At 45.4% G+C, this 26,200-nt stretch overlaps 1 protein-coding gene across 1 annotated transcript in view; it reads left to right on the top strand.

Annotated features, from left to right (window-relative positions):
• Nucleotides 1–26,200, top strand: part of LOC144609999 (testican-2-like) — a 78,199-nt gene that overhangs the window by 2,542 nt on the left and 49,457 nt on the right. The window lies entirely within an intron of this gene.

Here is a 26,200-nt window from a genome sequence, read left to right as displayed (position 1 = left end):
GGAGTAACTCAGCGGGTCAGGCAGCATCTCAGGAGAGATGCTGGAGTAACTCAGCAGGTCAGGCAGCATCTCAGGAGAGAAGATATGTCATGTGGACACACACACACACACACACACACACACACACACACACACACACACGCACACGCACACGCACACGCACACACACACACACACACACACACACACACACACACACACACACACACACACACACACACACACACACACACACACACACACACACACACACACGTGAATATGACCTTCAGACTAATCTTACACTCTTTTCCTTGCTTATGACTGTGCCTAATGATTGTTACTGAACTGTACTGCACTGAACTTTTGGATAGGTATTTGGATATGCAGGGATTGGAGGGATATGGATTATGTGCAGGCAGATAAGAGTCGGTCATGGCATCATGTTCGGCACAGACATTGTGGGCCGAAGGGCCTGTTCTTGTGCTGTTCCATCTATGCAAAAACATAATTTCACTCCACCATGGTACAGGTGCCAATAAAGTGCCATTAAAACATTGATTGAAGCACCACTTAGAGAATTGTGCCGTCCACAGTCAATTGATCCTGACCCAAGCCTGTGATGATTTTGTTGACCACCCAGAACTAACCCCAAATTGTGTCTGTGGGGTTGGGGTGGTCGGCCTCCGTGGTGGCTCACACGTTGAAAGACAAGAGCCCCTTCCTGCCTGGGATGTGGTCAGTTAGTCAGACCTGTCACACTGCACAGAAGCAGTGCATTTTTTTAGAGAGCCAGCCCGACCCATCCCAGCCTGAACCCAAGGGCATACATTTTTTCACAAATCCCCTTACGATGTAAGAGACCGTTTGGTCCATCAAGTCTATGTTGGGGCTCAGAGTAAGTCCATCAGTTCCACACCCACACTTATTTTCTCAGCAACATATTCTCTCTCCACTTCACCTGTTCCACTGTCCACCCTCTGCTGAGGTAACTTGTGGCCAACAATGAACTTATCAATCACCAGTCTTCAGGTTGTGTGAGGAAACAGAGTATCCGGTAAATTCCATGCAGTTACGAGAAGAACGTGCAAACTTCACACAGACAGTTCTGGAAATCAGGCTCATCCCAAGCCAATGATTTGGGCCTCAATCCACCCAAACCTCATCTATTCACAAAGTGCTGGAGTAACTCAGCGGGTCAGGCAGCATCTCAGGAGAGAAGGAATGGGTGACATTTCGGGTCGAGACCCTTCTTCAGACTGATGGATGTTTCTGGTTGAGACCATTCTTCAGATCTCATAGCGGAATTGCTGACCTAAACCGCCATCTGCCCATTCTCTCCACAGATGCTGCCTGATCTGCTAAGTTGTTCCAGTACTTTGGTTTTTGCTCAAGATTCCAGCATCTGCAGTTTCATGGGTTTCCTATGGCCGTTTCTTCCTTTTTGAGGGCATTACTAAACAAAACTGCTGAAAGTACACAATGGTTCAGTTATCACCTGTACCTTACATGGTGCATGCTTGGGACATGAGACCCTGCTCGTTGCCTTTAGAAATGGTGACTGCCAACAGTGTTTCACCAGCCTTCTTTTACACACTGGCAGCGTTTGATAGACACCTAGTGTGAAGAGGTAAGCATGTTTTTCAAAAGCACTAGACCAAGTGGACCCGTTGGGCCCAAACCTGCATTGGTGAAGCACCCTCTCCTCCCCCATTCCTCCCTCCCCCCTGCCCCCCTCCCTCCCTCCTTACTCCCCTCCCCCCACTCCCCTTCCCCTCCCCCCCCACTCCATCCCCCTCAACCCCCCCTTATCCTCATTCCTCCCCCCTCCCTTCCTCCCTCCACCCCCTTCCCTCCCTCCCTAGGAGATAGATTTCAACTTTAAAATGTGAATAACTTACAAATATAACACCGATTTCAATGAAATTGCTTCCATTAGCACCAAAGGGACGACAGTGAGTAAGGTGGGCCTAAAATTGTTGCGCTATCGTGTACCGTCTTGGCTGTAGTTCAGGAACAAACAAACAAACAAACAAGAGTTTTAGTATCTAGATTGCATTTATAGGGTGGTTTTCATGAGCTCAGGACATTGCAGGGAGCTTGCAGCCAATGGGATATCTTTGAAGTGTAGTCACTGTTGTAATATGCTCTCAATGTGAACAAAGGAAGTTCCTTCAAATACCCATATGGTTTGGATTGTGGAGTGTTGCTTATGACAATGATAACTCTTCCCTTTTATCTTGAAACCAACATGTCTACGATTTAAACCCGCATCTGCAGTTCCTTCCTACACATTTTATCTGCTCCACTGCAAAATCTCCTCAAGGTATGCCTACTCTGAGGACGTTCTCCTCCACCTCTCCTCTCCGAGAAGATTTCTGCAACATCCTCTCTCGTTGTGATTCCTCCTGCTCTCATTCATTTGTTCTATATCTCTCTATATCACCGTCTGTATCTCCCGTTTGTATCTCAATAGACAATAGGTGCAGGAGGAGGCCATTCGGCCCTTAGAGCCAGCACCACCATTCAATGTGATCATGGCTGATCATTCTCAATCAGTACCCCGTTCCTGCCTTCTCCCCATACCCACTGACTCCGCTATCCTTAAGAGCTCTATCAAGCTCTCTCTTGAATGCATTCAGAGAATTGGCCTCCACTGCCTTCTGAGGCAGAGAATTCCACAGATTTACAACTCTCTGACTGAAAACGTTTTCCTCATCTCCGTTCTAAATGGCCTACCCCTTACTCTTAAACTGTGGCCCCTGGTTCTGGAGTCCCCCAACATTGGGAACATGTTTCCTGCGTCTAACGTGTCCAACCCATTAATAATCTTGTATGTTTCGATAAGATCCCCTCTCATCCTTCTAAATTCCAGTGTATACAAGCCGAGCCACTCCAGTCTTTCAACATATGACAGTCCCGCCATTCCGCCATCTCCCTTGACTCTCAGCCTGAAAAAGGGTCTCGACCTGAAACGTCACCTATTCCTTTTCTCCAGAGATGCTGCCCGACCCACTGAGTTACCCTGGCTTTTTGTGTCTACTTTGTTTAAACCAGCATCTGCAGTTCCTTCATACATGATAAGGAAGGTTAGTGACTAGAAACAACAGATAGTGGATGTGTGGCTAATTCATGGTCAGTTTTCCAACTTCAACTTTGATTCACATAATGATGAGGAATGGAATTCAAATCGTTAGCATTGGGGTAGGGAAAATGTTATGTTGGTTTTGCACGTAATATTGAAGGGACTTATTTAAAGGGCCAAATAGCCTCATCTCAGTTTTGTCTACATTCTGACTCTGATTTTCAGTTGCCAAGGCAACCACTGGGAAAGATCAATAGTGAGGAATGTGTAATTGTACCAACAAGAGAACAATGAGATTTTTAGTTGCTGCAGCTTAACAAGCCTGCAAACACAAACAAACAGATAATACACCGATCAGCCAAAACATTATGACCCGATGAGCCAAAACATTATGAACCACCTGCCTAATATGCTGTTGGTCCTCCGTGTGCAGCCCCATATGCAGCAGGGTGCGATGTACTGTGTATTGTGACACGTTCCTCCCGTGACCACCATTAACATTTTCTGTGACTTGTGCCACAGTCGACCTTCTGTGGGTTCGGACCAGACGGGATAGCCTTCGTTGCCCTCGCGCATCGATGAGCCTTGGGCACCCAACACCCTGTTGCCGGTTTGTGGTTTGTCCCTCCTCGGACCACTGTCGGTCGGTACTCACTACTGCTGACCGGGAGCATCCCACAAGCCTTGCCGTTTCAGAGATGCTCCGACCCAGTCATCTGGCCATAACAATTTGGCCCTTGACAAAGTCGCTCAGGTCTTTACTCCTGCCCATTTCTCCTGCATCCAACACATCAACTTCGAGAACTGACTGTTCACTTGCTGCCTAATATATCCCACCCCTTGACAGGTGCCTTTGTAACACAAGATAATCAAGAAAGGGAGCAGTCCATCTCTCCCGAGATGCTGCCTGACCTGCTGAGTTACTCCAGCATTCTGTGAATAAAAACACAAGATAATCAATGTTATTCACTTCGCCTGTCAGCGGTCATAATGTTTTGGCTGATTGGTGTATGTAATAATCAAAAATACAGTAACCTAGTAACTATAATACTAAGTAACCAACTATGTGTAGGAAGGAACTATTGATGCTAGTTTATACTGAAGATAGACACAAATTGCTGGAGCAACTCAGCGGGTCTGGAGAAAAGGAAAGGGTGACGTTTTGGGTCAGAACCCTTCTAAGTGATTATTATGATTGCAAAGTCCACTGGCACCAGGTGGTGTGACGTTGAGACATGCAGTTCTGCCGAACCTCATACTTGGTGGGGTGATGGTCAGTCCATGGCGTTCCATGTGGATGACCAGGACACCATCCCAAATTCTGACTCGCTGTCAGTGATGGCCGGTGTTAGTGGGTCGGGTCAGTGCAACCCCGTGCAACTCGTCTCGTTACTCAGCACATGCTACTTGCCTTACTGCCCAGGCAACAGCAGAGTCACCGAGGCAGTGAAACTGCTGGTTCCTCAATCTAAGGTCGAGGAAATCAACCGTCTATCTGCCCAGCTGAGCACAGGGATAGTACCTCGAGACACAAGGAACTGCAGATGCTGGTCCATGCCACAAAGTGCTGGAGTAATTCAGCAAGTCAGGCAGCCGTCTCTGGAGGACATGGACAGGTGACATTTCGGGCCAGGAAATATCGCCTATCCATGTCCTCCAGAGATGCTTGAGTTATTTTAGAACTTTGTGAGGTGTTTAGGGATACCTTCTATCCTTTCATTTAAACTGCAGCATTGCAACAAGGCTCAAGCATAAAAATACAATAGATTGTTACTTAAATGTGCTGGACAGAATATTGTGTTAAAAGCTTCCTACACCAACATCCTTTAACCTCCAAACCTTGTTTATACACAAGTTAATTAAAATGTTTGAAGATGTCTCATCACTGGCCCATTATTACGGAGCAGATGCAGAGATCTTTGTTATAAAGGTGCTACTAATGACCTCAGCAGCTCAGTACACTTTACGACTGATTAAGTGTTTTGAAAATGCAGCTTGACAAGGCAACCCGCCTGTAAGTGGTACGGTGGATCGTGGACAGGAAGGATGAGTTTTCCTTTCCTCATCCTCCCAGACTCTCAATGACTTGGCCAGTGACGCAATGGATAACACGTCTAGCTACAGATCAGAAGATGGGGTGGCACGGTGGCAGAGCGTTAAAGTTGCTGCCTTGCATCACCAGAGACCCGGGTTCCATCCTGACTATGGGCGCTTGTCTGTACGGAGTTTGTACGTTCCCACCGTGACCTGCGTGGGTTTTCTGCAGGATCTCCGCTTTTCTCCCACAGTCCAAATTGGCTTGGTATAATTGTAAATTGTCCCTAGTGTGTGCAGGATAGTGTTATTGCACGGGGATCGCTGGTCGGCGCAGACTCGGTAGGCCGAAGGGCCAGTTTCCGCGCTGTATCTCCAACCTAAACTAAATGAACCATTTTATTTTCAGACCTCCTTAATCCAATAACCCGTGACACGAAAGAGCCGAGGCTGATAATGCACAACTTTAACCGCTTCTAGATAATATATTGTCCAAGACATGGTCTAATTATGCACAGTCCTCCAGACTGGATAATATTTAAATATCTATATACTAAAACTCTCGTTTGTTATCTTGTTTGTGACTGAACTTCAGCCAAAACGGTACACGATAGCGCAACAAATTTAGGCCCGCCTTACTCACCATTGTCACTTTAGTGATAATGCAAGTAGTTTTATTGAAATCGGTCTTATATTTTTAGTTATTCACATTTTAAAGTTTAAAAGGAGGGGGAGGGAAGGAGGGAGTGGGGGAGAGGGGGGGGGGGGGTTGAGGAGAGAGGGGAGGGGGGGGGGGGGTTGAGGAGAGAGGGGAGGACAGGGTACTGCACCAATGCAGGAGAGGTTTGGGCCCAACGGGTCCACTTGGTCTAGTAAAAGATAAAGCCAATGGTACTCATTTCTGATCAATGTCCTGTTTTTAAAACATTTTAGAGTTTTTGAGTTAGTGACTTTCAGATCAGAATCTTTCAGCTGTACAGTGGTGTAACCCAATGCCCATGAAAGTTACCACAGCATGAATCAGCATCCATGTAACGCTACCTCAATGCAAGTCTTCATCTGTGCCATTGCATGCCAGCATGAATCAGTATCCATGCCAGCACGAGCCAGAATAACTAAACTAAACTAAACTCTCTCAAGTCTGCTCCCTGCACAACTGCCAAGTCTCTGACTCCAAGCACCCTCTCAGCAGACAGAGAACTGCGACCTACGTCTCCTGCATGCAATTAGCCGCGTTCGAGATGCAATACTGGGTGAGTGTGGCTTGGCTGCAAGCACTTAACTTACAAATCTTTGTGACAAGTGCTATTCCCAGTGCTCCACAGTTCTGACACAACCCTGGAGATTACTGAGGCTGATGTTAATAGAAGAACACTTAACTCATCTGTGTGGCAATCTCCCACCTGCTAGCGTAATGGGAAGTACATTGTAAATATTAAGAAGTTCCACTGCTTGTCATCTGTGGTTCATTGGGCAGTATCAGGGTCAGGTTCTGTTCCAGAAGACACGAGCACATGGTCTCGCCGCCTCATGATCCAGTACCGTATATCTGCCATGCTGCTCTGCCAAAGATACTTCCTATCGACAGAATATTAAACTGGAGTCCCGGCTGTCCTCTCGGGTAGATGGAGAGGCCTGTATTTAAAAAAGTTTGGGGCTAATTCTCCCTCGTGCTCTGACCAATGGTAGCTCGACAGTCAACAGTAATAACATAGAGAAGGAAGGACCTTCAGATGCTGGTTTATACCAATGGGAGACACAAAATGCTGGAATAACTCAGCATCTCTGGAGAAAAAGGATGGGTAAATAAGGGTTCCGACCCAAAACGTCACCCATCCTCTTTCTTCAGAGATGCTGCCTGACCCGCTGAGCTACTCCAGCACTTTGTGTCTACCTGCAGCAATAAAATAGGTGTCCGGGCCACTTTCGAGTTGCTGATTATGAAACTGGGTGCTACAGTTTCTTGGATAGACACAAAATACTGGAGTCACTCAGCGGGTCAGGCGGCATCTCTGGAGAGAAGGAATGGGTGACGTTTCGGGTCGAGACCCTTCTTCAGACTGATACGTATCTTGACGTATCTCAGACATGTGGGTTTGTTACTCAGCAAGACACCGTATATTGTACTGGGTATGTTGGTGACGGGTAAAGTCTGGGGAGATGATGAGAATCTGAGAAAATAATATAGGTTAGTGTAGAATTAGCTTAAATGGGTGTTTGACAACCAGCTTGGATTTAATGGGGTGGAAAGCCATTTTCCCACGTGTGACTGTGATTCTATGAATCTTGCGGTATTTAAATGAGGTGAGGTGTTCCATTGACACATCGATAGTTCCTCAGGCTATAACATATTCTGGGTCATCCTCAGATCACTACTGGTGCCATATATAATGTGGGGCTTTTATTCATTAAAATAGTGGATGGGAAATGACTGTGTATACCACAAGTAGTATAAGAAAATAACTGCAGATGCTGGCACAAATTGAAGGTATTTATTCACAAAATGCTGGAGTAACTCAGCAGGTCAGGCAGCATCTCAGGAGAGAAGGAATGGGCGACGTTTCGGGTCGAGACCCTTCAAGAAGGGGTCGCCCATTCCTTCTCTCCTGAGATGCTGCCTGACCTGCTGAGTTACTCCAGCATTTTGTGTATACCACAAATGTCACTATTTGCTGCTCCCATGAAACAAATAACAGTGAACCAACAACAGTAAAAATTGAATAATCCCGGAAAAGCTGGAAGAACTCAGCCAGGCAAGCAGCATTTGTAGAAAGAGAAACCAGTCAATGTTTCCGGTCGAAGATGTCTCTGAGGAATCTTCACAGTAAATGCGACTTTCATTAAATTTACTGAGCCTTTTGGTTGCAGCAGCACAGAACAGAGAGCTGAGCAAGATCCTTGATCCCACGAGTGAGTGAGGGGGTTTGTTTAAATTTGTAAAACATCACAGTGACAGTTCAGTCACCCGCCACATCTGATTTCCTCATTAAAAATGAACGCAATCTCGGCCACAAATCTAAAATGGTGACCACCTGTTGTCATCCATATTGTTGTGCCAGGCATTATTCACCTGGCAACAGTCCACTAACTGCAAGGAATACATGGATCCCTTATTGCAATTTTCACGTTATTTCAGCACCATAGAGTAGCTGGTAAACGACGGCTACCCCACGTTAAAACGCAGACAGGCTCCATCCGCTCCTCAGTGGAAGCAAGTCATCCCGATGAAGAAGTGAAGATGGTTCCAATTAAGAGCGATGTTTAAGAGAAAGCTCTTTCTAAACCCATGATATTGACCAGCTAGTGGGTTTGTGGGTGAATTGACCTCTGTAAATTGCTCCTCGCGTGCAGGGAGTAGATGAGGAAGTGGGATGTCATGGAACAAGTGTGAACGGGTGATGGATGGTCGGAGTGGGCCGAGTGGCCTGTGCCAATGCCGTATCCCCGAACCACACTAAAAGGACAGCAGGCACACGGGAACACCATCAGTAACAGGTTCCCATACAAATCACAAACTACCCTGATTTGGAAATATATTGTTGTTCATTCGTTAGACTGGAGCTCAGCATGTAACAGCACCTTGAGTCAACTTCATCACCTGGACCGCAGAATTAATGAAGGTGCTTCAGCACCACATTCTCAAAGGGGTGGCCAAGCTCGCAGCGATGTCCATATCCCATGTATGAATATTTTTAAAAGCCTACTTTACAATAAATGTCAATGTTATTTCCAATATCCATTTAGAGGAACAGAAATACTTATATTGATACCTGAGCTTTTCATATCTGAAGTACCATCAGTGGTGAAGGTAGACACAAAATGCTGGAGTAACTCAGCAGGACAGGCAACATCTCTGGAGTGGAATGGGTGACGTTTCTGATCGAGACCCTTCTTCAGTGTGAGTTGTGTTCAGTCACAGAGGTTGTGGTTGGATAGGCAAAGTAGCCATTTTTTTAATGCAGGGAAAACCAATACAATTATGTAACTTATTCTGCTTGAACTTGAGGTTTGTTTCCAGTTGAGAAGGGGAATGTTAGTTACATTGAACATAGAACAGGTGCCCATGCTGAACATGATGCCAAGTTGAACTAATCTTCTCTGGTGTACCATGGTTGGTCCACATGATATAGTCCCTGCTTGGTTTACATGGTGCCACAGGACATTTAGAATAAGGCAGGAGTTTGCTGTAATATCTCATATTGGAGAATGTCTCCAGGGAATGTAGATAATTCATTTCCTGCTGAGAACTGGCCGAAATACTAGAGGCGTAAAGAACATTTTAATAGCAAGGCATTGTGAATCGAAATGTATGACCTGAAATGTCAATGGAAACCATGTTTGTCAAAAGACAAGGGGAGAAATATTTTTAAATGTTGTTGAGCTGTGAGGAAATATCCGAGCATTTGGAGATACATGCCGATGCATGTTTACAAAAACTATATACACAGTGCTGGCGTAACTCTGTGGATCAGGCAGCATCGCTGGAGAACATAGAAGGTGACGTTTCGAGTCGGACCCCTTCTTCAGATTGGGGAAGGGTCCCAACCCGAAACATCATCTGTCCATATTCTCCAGAGATGCTGTCTGACCCACTGAGTTACTCCAGCACTTTGTGTCTTCATTTAGGGAAATTGGACTGATTGGAAAAATGAGCTTCCTTCTTCTCCCCTCCCACAAATTGGCTGCCGATCCTCAGAAACATGTATAGCTCTGTTGGCTCTTGCTTTCTAAATAGAAAGATTCTTCAACTAGCCCTCCCCTGATGCCCTCTCTGATTATAGATTGTTGGATTAGAACTGCAAATATCTTGAGAGAAACCCATCCACCCTCCATCTTAACCTCAGAAAGATGTGGCCAGTTTGCTGCTGTCACTATTATCAGTGGCAAACCAGCAGGGTTGTACAATTGAACCAGGCACTGCGCCAGTGTGTGTGTCAAGGTAACTTAAGAGCCAATATATTTGGAAAGGGAAGGGAATTCTGCCAGTGAATTTATCCTTTTCTAATTGTTGGGCATCACACACTATGCCGTCAGGTCCCTTGCTTGTTCTCATCTTTACGGGTTGGGCAGCCAGGAGAAATCATTAGTTTTCGGTGCAAATTCTTGTCGTATTATTCTAGGTCTCCATCATTTGTGGAGCTGCACCTCCAAGGTCACACAGGATTGCTGACTCTGCACTAATGCAGCAATCCCTCTACACACCAACGTGAAGAAAACCTTTTGGATTTCGTAAAATAACGTGCGTGAGGGGCACAGAGTGCTTTGTTTCCCACTGCTACCAGGGTCTGATGTTTTGGAAATGTGCCGCAGGCAAGCAGCTGCGACTGTTGTTGCCGCCCCCTTGTCTCAGCCACTTCCATAGCAACGGGTTGTACGGGCTCAATACACAAGCAGAGGATCCATCTCAGCTGAAGCTGCAGAGAGACTCCCTGATCTCAGACGAAGAAACGGGCCACACCTTGGTTTTTATCACAATCTTGTTGTCCTGAACACGAACACAATTTCAGCGACGCATCTAAAATGGTGACCCCCCGTCGCCATTCGTAACGTTGTGCCAGGCATTATTCACACGGCAACATGTCCTCTAACTGCGTGGATCTTTATTGTGATTGTCAGTAGCTGAAATACGACAGCTACCCCGAGTTAAAACACATGTATACAGGCTCCTTCCGCTCCTCAGTGGAAGCAAGTCATCCTCAATCCCAATGGAAAAGAAGAGAAGAGAGTTCCAAGGAGCCTTACAAACAGTTCGGATTTGTGATAATGTTATAATGTAGGAAACGCTGCAACCATTTCACAGCGAACTCCCCATAAGCAAGAACGGGGTAATGTGCAGATAAAGACTTTGTCTCAGATTCCCCCTTTGCCCACATCACCACCCCAGTATACACTGGAATTTAGAAGGATGAGAGGGGATCTTATCGAAACATATAAGATTATTAAGGGGTTGGACACGTTAGAGGCAGGAAATATGTTCCCAATGTTGGGGGAGTCCAGAACCAGGGGCCACAGTTTAAGAATAAGGGGTAGGCCATTTAGAACGGAGATGAGGAAAAACTTTTTCAGTCAGAGAGTTGTAAATCTGTGGAATTCTCTGCCTCAGAAGGCAGTGGAGGCCAATTCTCTGAATGCATTCAAGAGAGAGCTAGATAGAGCTCTTAAGGATAGCGGAGTCAGGGGGTATGGGGAGAAGGCAGGAACAGGGTACTGATTGAGAATGATCAGCCATGATCACATTGAATGGTGGTGCTGGCTCGAAGGGCCGAATGGCCTACTCCTGCACCTATTGTCTATTGCCAGATTCTATCTCCACCCTTCTCTCCCCCATCTGACGCATCTGCAAAGTACTGTTGAAGAATAAAATTTTACAGATGCTGGAAACTTGAAATAAGAATATAAGATGCTGGAGATGAATGAGTAGGGCCAGTTTTATACGCAGAGAGTGGTGGGTGCCTCGAACGCACTGCCAAGGGGTGGTGGTGGTGCTGGTGGATGCAATAGTGGTGTTTAAGGGGCTTTTAGAAAGGCACAGGAATATGCAGAGAATCGGGGGATAAAGATCATGTAAAGGCGGTGGAGATTAGTTTAATGGCATCACGTTGGACACTGACATTGTGGGCCGAAAGGCCTGTTCCCATGCTGTGCCGTTCTAAGTTTTATGAATGGTCGGATTTGATGGGGGAGTTGATGGGACTGTGGGAGAAATAAATGGGTCAGGGCCATTGGGTGCTGGATGGTGATTGTGGACAATGGGTTAGTTCAGTGCTCCATCTCCTTTAAGCTTTGTGACTCAATGAGGTCACGCAGAATTTGTAAAAGAAAAGCAGTTCTCATTTCAGGTACAGACCCTTCATCAGTTGCACCTGAAACCATCCCCATTTCTCTCTCCACAGATGCTGCCTGACCTGCTGAGTGCCTCCAGCATTTTCTGCTCTCATTACAGGTCAATTATCCCATGATTCCTGGCCAATATTCGTCCCTGCAATTATAATAGTCTACATGTTATCATTTTGGTGTTTGTGTGAGCATACTTTTACACACACATCGCACTTATACTCTTGATAATAATAAATGTTATTTGTCATATGTAGGTTGGCACAGGATCAACAGTACAATGAAATGTATTTGACAAGACAACGGGTAACCTCAGCAGTAATATTCCAAGGATAAATAAGATTTTTTAAATGACATAAGTAAGGTAAAAAGACAATATTAAAAATAGGTAAAAAGACAATATTAAAAATAATCAACATATATGATTTGAAATGTGTTTATGAGTTCAGAAGCCTGATGGCCTCACATGACAGAGACTTGGGTTCGATTCTGATTTTGGGTGCTTTCTCTGTGGAGTTTTCACATTCTCCCTGTGAGCTGGTGGGTTTCCTCCAATTTCCTCCCACATCCCAAAGATGGGCGGGTTTGTAAATTAATTGGCCTCTGTAAATTGTCCCTAGTGTGCAGGGAGTGGATGAGAAAGGAGGGATAACATGGAACTAGTGTGACTGGGGGATTGATGGTCGGCATGGACTCAGTGAGCCGAAAGGCCTGTTTCCTTGTTGTAGCTATCAATGATTTAATGATTCAATCATGAGGGAATAGATAGGGTAAATGCACAGAGAGTTTTACCCAGGGCCGGGGAATCAAGTGACATGGGTTTCAGGCGAGAGGGGCAAGATTTAATAGGAAGCTAAGGGGCAACATTTTCACTCGGAGGGTGGTGAGTACATGGAATGAACTGCCAGCGGAGGCAGTTAAGGCTGGTACCATAACAGCATTTAAAAGACACTTGGACAGGTACATAGATAGGAAAGGTTTAGAGGGTTATGGTGGGCAGGTGGGACAAGTGTAGATGACGTATCCTGTTCTTGGCGAGTTAACCAAAGGGCCTGATTCCATGTTGTATAACTCTATGATTCAATATATACCAGCAGGAATTCATTGATTGTAAAGTGCTCTGGGTTTCAGCACTTAGGCTACAGAGAGAGGTTGAACAGGTTGGGTCTTTATTCTTTGGAGCGTAGAAGGTTGAGGGGGGACTTGATAGAGGTTTTTAAAATTTTGAGAGGGACGGACAGAGTTGACGTGGGTAGGCTTTTCCCTTTGAGAGTGGGGAAGATTCCAACAAGGGGACATAGCTTCAGAATTGAGGGACAAAGGTTTAGGGGTAACATGAGGGGGAACTTCTTTACTCAGAGGGTTGTGGCTGTATGGAATGGGCTTCCGGTGGAAGTGGTGGAGGCTGGCTCGATTTTATTATTTAAGAGTAAATTGGATAGGTATATGGATAGGAGGGGATTGGAGGGTTATGGTCTGAGTGCAGGTAGATGAGACTAGGTCAGGGAGAATGGTCGGCGTGGGCTGGTAGGGCCGGACAGGCCTGTTTCCATGCTGTAGTTGTTATATGTTATATATATGATTTCCTGAAAGGAATGTGAGACAAAACCTGCACCGATTGCTAAAACGAGCTTTACAGGCAAAATGAACCCAGAAACCTCTTCAGATGGTAGCAACAGTGGGCATTTTCAAGCACAGTTGCCAGAGGATTTTTTTTTAGATTTAGAGATACAGCGCGGAAACAGGCCCTTCGGCCCACTGAGTCCGCGCCGCCCAGCGATCCCCGCACATTAACACTATCCTACACACACTAGGGACAATTTTTAGATTTACCCAGCCAATTAACCTACATACCTGTACGTCTTTGGAGTGTGGGAGGAAACCGAAGATCTCGGAGTAAAACCCACGCAGGTCACGGGGAGAACGTACAAACTCCGTAAAGACGGCGCCCGTAGTCAGGATCGAACCAGGGTCTCCGGCGCTGCATTCGCTGTAAGGCAGCAACTCTACCGCTGCGCCACCGTGCCGCCCTGGGACTATCCCATCGTTTAAGCAACAGTTAGACAGGCACATAGATAAGACAAGTTTGGAGGGATATGGACCAAACGCAGGCAGGTGGGACTAGTGTAGCTGGGACATGTTGGCCAGTGTGGGCAAGTTGGGCCGAAGGGCCTGCGTCCACACTGTGTCACTCTCATGACTCTATGACTATGACATACCTCCGCCTCCTCCAGAATTTATCTTGCGTCAGAGCGACCCGAGGCAACACAGTCTTGGTGGGCCGGAGCGTGCTCCTAGAAGCCGGCGCTGTAGTTCCAGAGGCGGCTGACGTGGCAGGTATCTCCCATTGATCCGGGCTCCTGTGACCTCCATTCAGCCTGCAGCAACAACATTTCACACAACAGCTAATGACTTCTCCTCACCACATTAGTGTCTGCACCTAATTGTCTGTAATACTGCTGCAGGAGATTTAATTAAATTGTCTTTCACCTGCATAAATTTGCAATTTTCAATATCATTGAGTTAAATTGTTTTGAACAATGTACTATCCCACAGGCCAGGGCTATCTAATCATTTGCTTTCATGTGGCACATGGTGCTTACCAAGGAGCCAGAGGGCCATATTTCATTATTAAATCCGTGTTCGCGTTAATTCCTGTGTATCTCACACACCTCACACGAACAGACCTTGATGTTTTCACAGATAGACAGGCACACAATGCTGGAGTAACCCAGCGGGTCTGGCAGCATCTCTGGAGAAAAGGAATAGGTGATGTTTCGTGTCGGAAGCCTTCTTCAGACGTCTGAAGAAGGGTTCCGACCTGAAACGTCACCTATTCCTTTGTCTCCAGAGATGCCGCCTGACCCGCTGGGTTACTCCAGCATTGTGTGTCTGTCTTTGGTATAAACCAGCATCTGCAGTTCCTTCCTAAACACTTGATGTTTTCACTGCAGTTGACAGGAGGAAAGTTGTTCCTTTCACCACCTCAAGACATGCCACAGTACTCCTTGAAGTGTAATCAATGCTGTTCTGTAGGAAATGGAGCCAATGATTTATGTGCAGTTAGCTCTCACAGTAAGAAGTAAGATAATGAAGAGGGGTCCTGACCCAAAACGCCGCCAGTCCATTCCTCCCACAGATGCTGCCTCATCCGCTGAGTTCCTCCAGCACTCTGTGTCTAGATTCCAACGTCTGCAGTTTCTTGTGTCTCTCATCTGGTAATGTAGTGATGTTGGCTGAGCTATCAGTAGTTCAGAATATTAGCAAGTAATCCCACACTCTGATTGAATCATTGAAATTAGTGTGTGTAGGATAGTGTTAGTGAGCAGGATTTGCTGGTCGGCACACACTCGATGGGCCGAAGGGCCTGTTTCTGCGCTGTATCTCGAAACTAAACTGGAGATTGATGTAGATCATTTGGCTCATTGAGTCTTTGTAAAACAATCTTGATAGTTCCATCCCATTTTTTTCCCAATGGAAACTTTTGCATTCATCGGTGCAGGGAGACGTGGCTTTGAGCCAAGAGTCTCGAAGGGAGACAAGAGTCTCATTTGAAGACTCATTTGGAAGTCTTTACTTCTGACTCTTTGGCACATCTTGGCATTGGCTTCTCTGAGGGATGTAAGTTCAAACAAGGGGTCACAGTTTAAGGATAAGGGGGAAGTCTTTTAGGACCGAGATGAGAACGTTTTTTTTCACACAGAGAGTGGTGAATCTGTGGAATTCTCTGCCACAGAAGGTAGTTGAGGCCAGTTCACTGGCTATATTTAAGAGGGAGTTAGATGTGGCCCTTGTGGCTAAAGGGATCAGGGGGTATGGAGAGAAGGCAGGTACAGGTTCCTGAGTTGGATGATCAGCCATGATCATATTGAATGGCGGTGCAGGCTCGAAGGGCCGAATGGCCTCCTCCTGCACCTATTTTCTATGTTTCTATGTTTCCAAAACCCACTCCAAGACTTGAGGATAGAAGTCAGGCCTCCAGTGCTGTAGTGAAGGACCACTGCACTGCTGGGGTGGTACCATCTGGGTGAGATATTATTTACCAACACGAGTGGCTGTAAAAGTCCCCATGCCAACGTTTCAGGAACGAGCAGAGGAGTGTAGTGATGGATGCTATCCATTAATCAACATCACCAAGACAATGTTTAATCATTATTACACTTTTATTTGTGCATAAATTGTTCTGACGAGCTCTCCCCATTACTAATTGCGTGAAACTTCGCCGCAGATTTAATGAGCTCATTGGCCGTGATACAATTTGGAACGTTGCTACGTACGCGCAAGCCTCGTTTCCAATCGCGTGGTGGAGTTTCACCCTCAATCACTGTCACAAATCCCTAAAGTGAGACTTGAATTCTGGCCTTCCAGTTCACAAGTGATCGATTACGCGGTGAGCCAAGGCTGAGATCCAGATGCCGAGGATCTGATTCACTCGCGAATAAAACCACCGCGGTCAAAATCCCATCCTTGTCTCCAGAAAATGGAGACTTGGCGTTGGCAGCAAGTAGGATCAAAGGTGTAGCAAGCCAAGCAAGAGGTGGAGAGGCAAAGAGAGATCAGATGGTCTGAAGAAGTTTCTCGACCCGAAATGTCACCTATTCCTTTTCTCCAGAGATGCTGCGTGACCCGCTGAGTTACTCCAATGTGTCTATCTTCAGATAGCTAGTACATGCCTAGCAACAAGAAAGGGACCCCCATACCACCCTCATTATTGCTTGTGATGAGCTTGTCCCTGGGGTTCGAGAGGTGCCCGGGTTTACAGGCTGCTAAGATTGGCGACATAGAAACATAGAAAATAGGTGCAGGAGTAGGCCATTCGGCCCTTCGAGCCTGCACCGCCATTCAATATGATCATGGCTGATCATCCAGCTCAGTAACCTGTACCTGCCTTCTCTCCATACCCCCTGACCCCTTTAGCCACAAGGGCCACATCTAACTCCCTCTTAAATTTAGCCAATGAACTGGTCTCAACTACCTTCTGTGGCAGAGAATTCCACAGACTCACCACTCTCTGTGTGAAGAAATGTTTTCTCATCTCGGTCCTAAAAGACTTCCCCCTTATCCTTAAACTGTGACCCCTGGTTCTGGACTCCCCCAACATCTCAATGTTAATGGCCATACTCCACATTTATCTTCTACCTTGGAATGAAATGCATTGTAACATGCATCTACACTATAGAGAGATGATACCAGATCAGAGCAAACACCCAGTTGTCACTGCTGTCTTGGGATTCACATTACCATAATCCTGGGCGGGATTGCCATTGCTCTCAAAGTGTGGAAGTTGGGCTCATTAGAATCTTCAAATTCCCTTGAGCCTTCGACGTGCCTTCTCTTCGTCAAGCCCCTGTGAGCTATTCCTCCACAACCAGTGGAAGAAGCTGAGCCAAAGAATGTCCAGAGTGTGAAATCTCCCATGAATTCTTGGTGGCACCGCACTTTGTTACTGCTGACCAAACCTATTGGGGAAAGAATGGTTTGGTTTTAAATACTGGAAATCTGAAATAAAACCAATGATGCCGGAAACACAGCAGATCTGACAGCATCTGTGGAAAGAGAAACAAAGCCAACATTTCAGGTTGATGATGAAGCCTCTCAGACATTGACCATTGAACTATTTCTCCTTCCACAGATGCTGCCTGACCTGCTGAGTGTTTCCACATTTTTTTTAGTTTAATTGAGAAAAGACCCTAGTAATTAAAGGGAGAATCAAAATTAAGACAAAAGAAGACACCTGGTGCTCATTCCCTTGAGAAATTAAACAGAAGGACATTATTCCACCTCTTGACAGTTCTAAGTCGAATGACCAGTGCTAAATGTCACAGACACACATTACTCGATGTCTCAATGCACACCACATCTAATGAGCCACTGTAAGGTGCTTCAGGTCTGGACAGTCACTGCAGCCATTCTGGCCACAGCTAGAACCTGGAATAAATAAGCAGAGGAATGGTCAATTAGGCTGCTTTTTGTGGACTTGTTTGTACAAGCAATGGTAACCCTCAAGAAGTGAGAAGAAATTAAACTCCACACAAAATGGTGGAGGAACTCAGTGGATCAGGCAGCATCTGTGGAGGAAACGAACAGGCGATGTTCGGCTTGAGGGGTCTTCTTCAGACGGGTGGTCAAGATTCCAGTCAGTCGATCTGAAGAAGTGTCCCGTCCCGAAACCTCACCTGTCCATTCCCTCCACAGATGAAGCCTGACCAGTTGAGTTCCTCCAACACTTTGTGTTTTGCTCAAGATTCCAGCCTCTGCAGTTCCTTTTATCACTACTGATTAAACTCCTGTGAGAGTTCAAATTTGGACAATGGCAATTAACAGACCGATAAGACATAAATGAAATAACTATCACTCTTTTTGTGGTTTGGAGGCTGCTGTTCAACCATTAATTTAAGGGTCAGGTTATTTGCGATTTCGTAAGCGTTTCTATTTTAATAATTTAAGATCTGCGTGACCTTGGTTATGCTCAAGAGGAACGCTCTGCCTGATTGTACGGTTCCCAGCTCAAGGTGAAAGCTACTCTGGTTTAAAACAGAATGAGACCTGGCTTCTTCATCAAAGATTAATTTCTGAAGCCTATTTCTTGTGGCTCCCTGCCGGTGTGCAGAGCAGTGACATCAAGCCACATCAGGCAGCAACACTCCTACTGTTGTGGAAGGAGATGCATTTTTTTAATGGACCAGGCACCTTGAGTGTGAAATGAGGAAGGTTGTTCTCTCATTTGGGGGTTTTGAGAACCCAGAGAACCTGTAGCTGCAGAAGGAAGTGACTATAATTGTCAAGATTATCAAGTCACAATTAGGAGGAGTCATGATCTACTTAAAATTAAATGGCAGAACAGGTATGAGGAGCAGAATGGCCCACTCACCGACTGGATAGCATGCAGCAAGAAAAGCTTTTCACTGTACCTCAGTACATGTGACAATAATAAACGAAAACTGACTTGGAGAGACGTCACAATATTAGATCTCAGCTACTTCAGATTGAAGCAGGAAGAGGTGGATTCTCTCCCCAAAAGGTTTCTGGGGATTGCTGGGTCACTGAAGAGTGAGCGGGTCGGTTTTTGCCAGGTGAACGTGGATTAGTCGGGATAGAATTGAATGGTGGAGAAGGGTTAGCAGTAGGGCTGAGGGACTGAATGGCCTCCTGATTCATATTCTGATCAAGGCTCTGGTAACAAGCATGATGAAGGGTGTTTCAGATTCCTCCCACGTCTCACATATGTGCAGGTTGGTGGATTAATTGGCTGAAGTGCTTATGTGCTTGGCAGTGTCTAGAGGGAGCTCGTGGGATGATGGAGAGGATAAAACAATGATTTGCATGAAGGGGTGCTCTGAGGAAAGACATTCTAGCCTTAGAGGGAGTACAGAGAAGGTTCACCAGATTGATCCCTGGGATGGCAGGACTTTCATATGAAGAAAGACTGGATAGACTAGGCTTATACTCGCTGGAATTTAGAAGACTGAGGGGGGATCTTATTGAAACATATAAAATTCTTAAGGGGTTGGAGAGGCTAGATGCGGGAAGATTGTTCCCGATGTTGGGGAAGTCCAGAACCAGGGGTCACAGCTTAAGGATAAGGGGGAAGTCTTTTAGGACCGAGATGAGAAAACATTTCTTCACACAGGGAGTGGTGAGTCTGTGGAATTCTCTGCCACAGAAGGTAGTTGAGGCCAGTTCATTGGCTATATTTAAGAGGGAGTTAGATGTGGCCCTTGTGGCTAAAGGGATCAGGGGGTATGGAGAGAAGGCAGGTACAGGTTACTGAGCTGGATGATCAGTCATGAACATATTGAATGGCGGTGCAGGCTCAAAGGGCCGAATGGCCTACTCCTGCACCTATTTTCTATGTTTCTATGTTTCAATGAAGGCATACAGTCTGATTCACATGAATGGAATTGAATATATTTCCTAACTATAATTCCAAAGGACAAGTTGCATCCACAGCAAACTATGTGGCTTTTTTTTTGTATGGATGACTTTGTTTCTATATTTTTTACCACATGCAGACTGATGAAATCATTATTGTCTCATTGAAACTTTACCTTATTTTGTTCTGTGCCCCCCGTCCATTAAACCTACCCTGGTCAGCTTCTGCGGGGCCTGAACTTACCACCACAGGGCTCCTGACTGAAGGTGAGAGAGATACTCATCTGCCCAGGCTCCTTGTTATAGGCATACACCAGGGAGAGAGGCCATTCCCCCCCCCCATCTAATCCACACCAGCCAGCGAGCACCCCTTCATGCAAATCATTGTTTTATTCTCTCCAACATCCCATGAGCTCCCTCTAGACACTGCCAAGCACATACGCACTCCAGCCAATTAATCCACCAACCTGCACACACGTGAGACGTGGGAGGAATCTGAAACACCCAGGGGAAGCCCGTGCAGTCACAGGGAGAACTTAACAAATTCTGTACAGACAGCAGCGGAAACATAGAAACATAGAAACATAGAAAATAGGTGCAGGAGGAGGCCATTCGGCCCTTAGAGCCAGCACCGTCATTCATTGTGATCATGGCTGATCATCCACAATCAGTAACCCGTGCCTGCCTTCTCCCCATATCCCCTGATTCCACTAGCCCCTAGAGCTCTATCTAACTCTCTTTTAAATTCATCCAGTGAATTGGCTTCCACTGCCCTCTGTGGCAGAGAATTCCACAAATTCACAACTCTCTGGGTGAAAAAGTTCCTTCTCACCTCAGTTTTAAATGGCCTCCCCTTTATTCTAAGACTGTGGCCCCTGGTTCTGGACTCCTGCCAACATTGGGAACATTTTTCCTGCATCCAGCTTGTCCAGTCCTTTTATAATTTTATACGTCTCCCTAAGATCCCCTCTCATCCTTCTAAACTCCAGTGAATACGGAGGTCAGGATTGAACCGGGGTGACTAGAGCTGTGAGGCGGCAGCTCTCCCAGCTGCAGCGTGGTGCAGTCTCGTGTCCGTGACAGTGGGTGGATGCCCTCCTCTCATTTACCTGTGGTCCAGGCACCTCCTCGGGAAAAGGGTGTTGTTTAACATGGGCCTGTGCTCGTGTGTCCTCTGCTGGGAGGATTGCTTGTTGCAGAGCCAAGCCCACACCTTGACCTGTTGGAGGTCAGGCTGCAGTTTGGTCCTCCACTCTCGTGGGCACTCCAGTCTCAGGTGCCACAAGTGTGGGCTTCGTGCTTTAAAGGGAGTACGTGCCGAGGGACGCACTGAAGCTCTGTGGGGGAGGGCCACAGTCTAGGGTCCTTCCGCTGCTGGACATGGGGGGGCAGGGTGTGGTGGAGAGAGACGCCCCTCCAAATAAGGGATTCTGTGTAAAATTGGAAATGAATATCTGCATTGAATGTGTAACCTCCGGAAATGTCGGATGGAGTTGTTGAAAAGAAGATGTTTTGTAAATATTTATTACTTGAATAAAGTATTTTTTGATATATAAAAAAAATAATTTCCCATGAGATTGGGTTTGCATTGAATGGATTGCTGACACTGTGTTTGGTTTAGTGTCAATTTATTTCACACTAACATACTAATTGCATTTTTTTCCATTTTTCTTTCCCGTGCTCTCTCTCCATGTCGGATTGCCAGGAAGTGGAGGTCAGTAGTAGTTTTATTTTGCTACACAGTTGAATTTGGGGTTACCATTGACTCGTAGCTGAATTGATGTTTATTATAAATACCTCGGTAATATTGCCTGCGCATTTATCACAGAGTTATAGGTCATGTATTATTTAGATTATCTGTTATTTATTCAGATTATCTATTATTTTGATTATCTGTTCCATTAGAAATACTAAATATAATGTAGTAGAAGGGAGAAATGGAACCTGATTTAGATTTAAAATCAAAATGGAGACATTTGAAAGAATGTTTTGATTGCAGATTTAATATTTTCATAGAAGCAGGACATTTAGCCCATCAAGTCGCAGAGAAATTCCATCAGTCTAATTCTACTACTTTTTTTCTGTAATCTATCCTTTCTCATAGAGACATAGAAAATAGGTGCAGGAGTAGGCCGTTCGGCCCTTCTAGCCAGCACCGCCATTCGATGTGATCATGGCTGATCATCCACAATCAGTACTCCGTTCCTGCCTTCTCCCCATATCCCTTGATTCCGCTAGCCCTAAGAGCTCTATCTAACTCTCTTTTGAATGCATCCAGTGAATCGGCCTCCACTGCCTTCTGAGGCTGAGAATTCCACAAATTCACAACTCTCTCTCGGTGAAAACGTTTTTCCTCATCTCAGTTCTAAATGGCCTACCCCTTATTTTTAAACTGTGGCCCCTGGTTCTGGACTCCCCCAACTCCGGCAACATTACAGTCTGGTTTGGGAACAGCTCTGCCCAGGACAGGATGGCCCTGCAGAGAGTAGTGCGTTCGGCAGAACGCACCATGGGAACTACACTCGTCCCCCTGCAGGACCTATACATCAGGAGGTGCAGATCCAGAGCAAGCAAGATCATGAGGGACCCCTGCCACCCCAGTAACGGACTGTTACAGATGCTACGGTCAGGCAAACGCCTCCGCTGTCACGCTGTGAAAACGGAGAGGATGAGACGGAGCTTCTTCCCACAGGCCATCAGGACTGTCAACTTTGATAACCCCAGAGACTAAATTTTTGTCGACACTTTTTGTGCTATGTTTAGTAACTTATTAACTTTATTTATATGCTGTAACTGTAATTATTTTTGTGCACAACCCGCAGGCATTGCCACTTTCATTTCACTGCACATCGAGTATGTGTATGTGACAAATAAATTTGACTTGACTTGACTTGACTTGACATCGGGAACATGTTTCCTGCCTCTAACGTGTGCAATCCCTTGATTGCATTTCTGTATGGTATTATCTAATTTACAGCTTTTCACTGCACATGACAATGATAAATCTGAACCTAAACCTTATGTTCTATTTTAAGACACAGATTCTGGATGAACAAAGATGTGAACTGTTACTATGGATAGGCAGGAAAGTGAACTTCTACATCGGGGAAATTGTGTCAAAATTTGCAGGCAATAGAGAAACTAGGCAGTGGTTATTGACAAGGAAAAAGAAAGCACTGTAAGAAAATAGCATTCATCCAAGTTGGGCAAAAAAGAGGTGAATCATATTTAATCCATAGACGTGCAGATTAATGTGTTGGGCAGATGATTGAAACCAAAGAAACACATAATAAATGGGAAGATGCTGTTTGGAGATAGAGCATGGAAACAGGCTCTTCATCACACTGTCCACACCCCCTTGGATATGCTGGTGTTGTTTTCTTTGCGTGTACAAGGCACTTAAAAAGAGTAAATAGAAATAACCTATTTCACTACGCAAAGGCATAAAAACTAAGGATTTTGTTTTGAAGTAGCTGGTTGAAGGATGAGAGAGGAGATAAGGAAGTCGTTTCACTTGGGAGATGATAAGAGTCTGGAACTCACCTCTGATCAGGCGGTCGAGGCAGGAGCCCTTATCATGTTTCGATAGTGTTTGGAGAGCTGAATTTCCCAGAGAGACTTGGGTTGCTGAGAGGTTAAAGAAGGGAGTTCCAGAACATGGAGCCGAGATGAAAAGATTTCTGGTGCAGGAGCTCATAGTGCAATAGGTGGTGATAATCTGAGGAAAAGCTGGAGGGGGGTTAGCCTGAATGGGGTTTTGTTTTATTCTGTTGTTGTTGAAGTAGGGTTGCCAACTTCCTCACTCCCAAATACGGGACAAGGTGACGTCACCGCCCCGCGCCCCACGTGACCTGGGATCTGGACAGGGTATTTATTTTCATCCGCGCAGCCCTAGAGAAGGCCGTGGTGAACCACTTTCCGAAACCAAAGTGTGACACACAGATGTATTTAAAAAAGAAGTCATGATCTGGTCTCAAGACTTACTTAGTGTGTCCTCATTCAGGGGATTTATTCTGTGAGCTCCTGCTGACTTTGCCTACCCTTTAACAATTGATAGCTTTATCAGCAAGCGCTCATTGAGTTACTGCACCAAAATGCATCAGTTATCAGCCTGCCGGGTTCTCTTCAGACAGGAAAGGGGATCAATAAAAACACTTTTCCAAAGAGTTGCCTTGACCTGGAGACCCATTAAAGAACAATGCAAGCACTCCAGCCCAGCAGCAGTACTGGTTCTCAGAAGCAGAGTCAATAATATTGAAGAATAAAACACTGCCAAGTACCATTGCTTGGAGATAGTATGCGGAAATATTGACTCACGCACAGGAGATTTTTTGGGTTCTGCCATTTGAATAGTGTAATGCACCCACTATTTCAAGAATTTAATTTAAATTATTTTAATTAAGTTAGAGTATTTAAATTTAAAAATGTCTAATAATGTCCGAGTCTGAAGAAAGGTCTTGTCCCGAAATGCCACACAGATTCCTTCTCTCCAGAGATGCTGGCTGTCCCGCTGAGTTCCTCCAGCATTTTGTGTCTATCTTCGGTGTAAACCAGCATCTGCAGTTCCTTCCTGCACTCCCTGTATCTCATCTTCCATATGGTTCCCCAGACCTGTTTTGCCCCTACTATGAAGGCAGTGACAATTTTTGTTTGACTCCAGCCATGAATTAGAGAAATGTTTATCGAAAATTGGACAAATTATGTAAACAGAAGTTAAGTCAGCAGTAACAACTTTATGCCCAGTTTTTCAATTACTTTTGTGTAAACTTTAATGTTAAAGATGGTGAGGACACAGCGGTAGAGTTGTTGCCTACAGCGTCAAAGACGCTGGTTCGATCCTGACTACAGGTGCTATTTGTTTGTACCTTCTCCCTGTGACCTGTGTGATTTTTCTCAATGATCTCCAGTTTCCTCCCACACTCCAAAGACACACAGGTTTGTAGGCTAATTGGCTTGGTATAATTGTAAATTGTCCCCGATATGTGTAGGAAAGCGTTAATGTGTGGGGATTGCTGTTTCCGCACTGTAAACTAAACTTACTTTTTATAAATGCAGGTCCTATAAACATGCTTAGTTTCCTTACATATCAAAATAGGAACAGCCAGGTGATTTGTAACTTTAGATTTTTTTAGTTGGTTATTAAGAGCCCAGTCATTTTTTTAAATTTCAAAAATAAACTTTATTTCTAAGAGATCTGTGCAAGCATCCAAACACAGCGCATGGCACAATCATTGATGTTCTTCACAAAGCTTGATTGAGCCCGTTTATCTGGCTGTCATACACAATTGTTTCTCCTTGCACTGCAGCTCTGAAGCTCATTGTAAACAGAACGCAGAGCACCTCTGATTACATTTATTGCACTTAAAAGTTAATTGACCTTAGGCCTCAACTTATGCTGTGCAAATAATAGCGCAATGAATGCTTGACCCTGTTCATTTCAATTCCCCCCAGCTAGTCAGTTTAACAGAGTGAATTGGTTTACTTAAGGCCTATCAGCACTCAGTTGAAGTACACTGAAACATTACCTGTTACCGATGACACAACATGGTTTCAGGTGGAACATTGATGAAGTGTTGTGGACTTATCGATAAAGCATGGTTTAACCTTTCAGTTGCTGGTTCTCTGCTTCACCTTTCCACTCATTTATTTAGCCGTTCTGTGCCGAATGCCCAAGAGGTTATCTCCAATCTTCTTTGGCCCACACGACCATTGCCTTTGCTATCTCAGCCCACAGCTTTGATATTCCCTCTCCTCTTCCTAAAGTCCCCTGACTCCACACTGTCTCGTGATTCAGAACCAACTGCAGAGATAGAGTCGCCATTGTAGATAAGTCAACAGTGACTCTGGGAGCTGAGAACAGGCATTGACACCACTGCCTAAGATCTGTCATAAGGTCATAAGGAATAGGAATATAATTAGGCCATTCGGTCCATCAAGTCTACTCCGCCATTCAATTGTGGCTGATCTATCTCTCCCTCCTAAGCCCATTTTCCTCCCTTCTCCCCATAACCCCTGACACCCGTACTAATCAAGAATCTATCTATCTATCTCTACCTTACAAATATCCACTGACTTGGCCTCCACAGCCTTCTGTGGCAAAGAATTCCACAGATTCACCACCCTCTGACTAAAGAAATTGCTCCTCATCTCCTTCCTAAAAGAACGTCCTTTAATTTCGATTCCTCGAGTCTTACACTCTCCCACTAATGGAAACACCCTCTCCACATCCACTCTATCCAAGCCTTTCATTATTCTGTACGTTTCAATGAGGTCCCTCCTCATTCTTCTAAACTCCAGCGAGTACAGGCCCAATGCCGACAAACGCTCATTATAGGTTAACCTGGGATCATTCTTGTAAACCTCCTCTGGAACCTCTCCAAAGTCAGCACATCCTCA

The sequence above is a fragment of the Rhinoraja longicauda genome, chromosome 35 (assembly GCF_053455715.1).
Source record: "Rhinoraja longicauda isolate Sanriku21f chromosome 35, sRhiLon1.1, whole genome shotgun sequence".
In the NCBI taxonomy this organism is placed as follows: Eukaryota; Metazoa; Chordata; class Chondrichthyes; order Rajiformes; family Arhynchobatidae; genus Rhinoraja; species Rhinoraja longicauda.
Note: the sequence above shows the minus strand (reverse complement) of the source record. Positions and strands in the feature narration are given on the sequence as shown.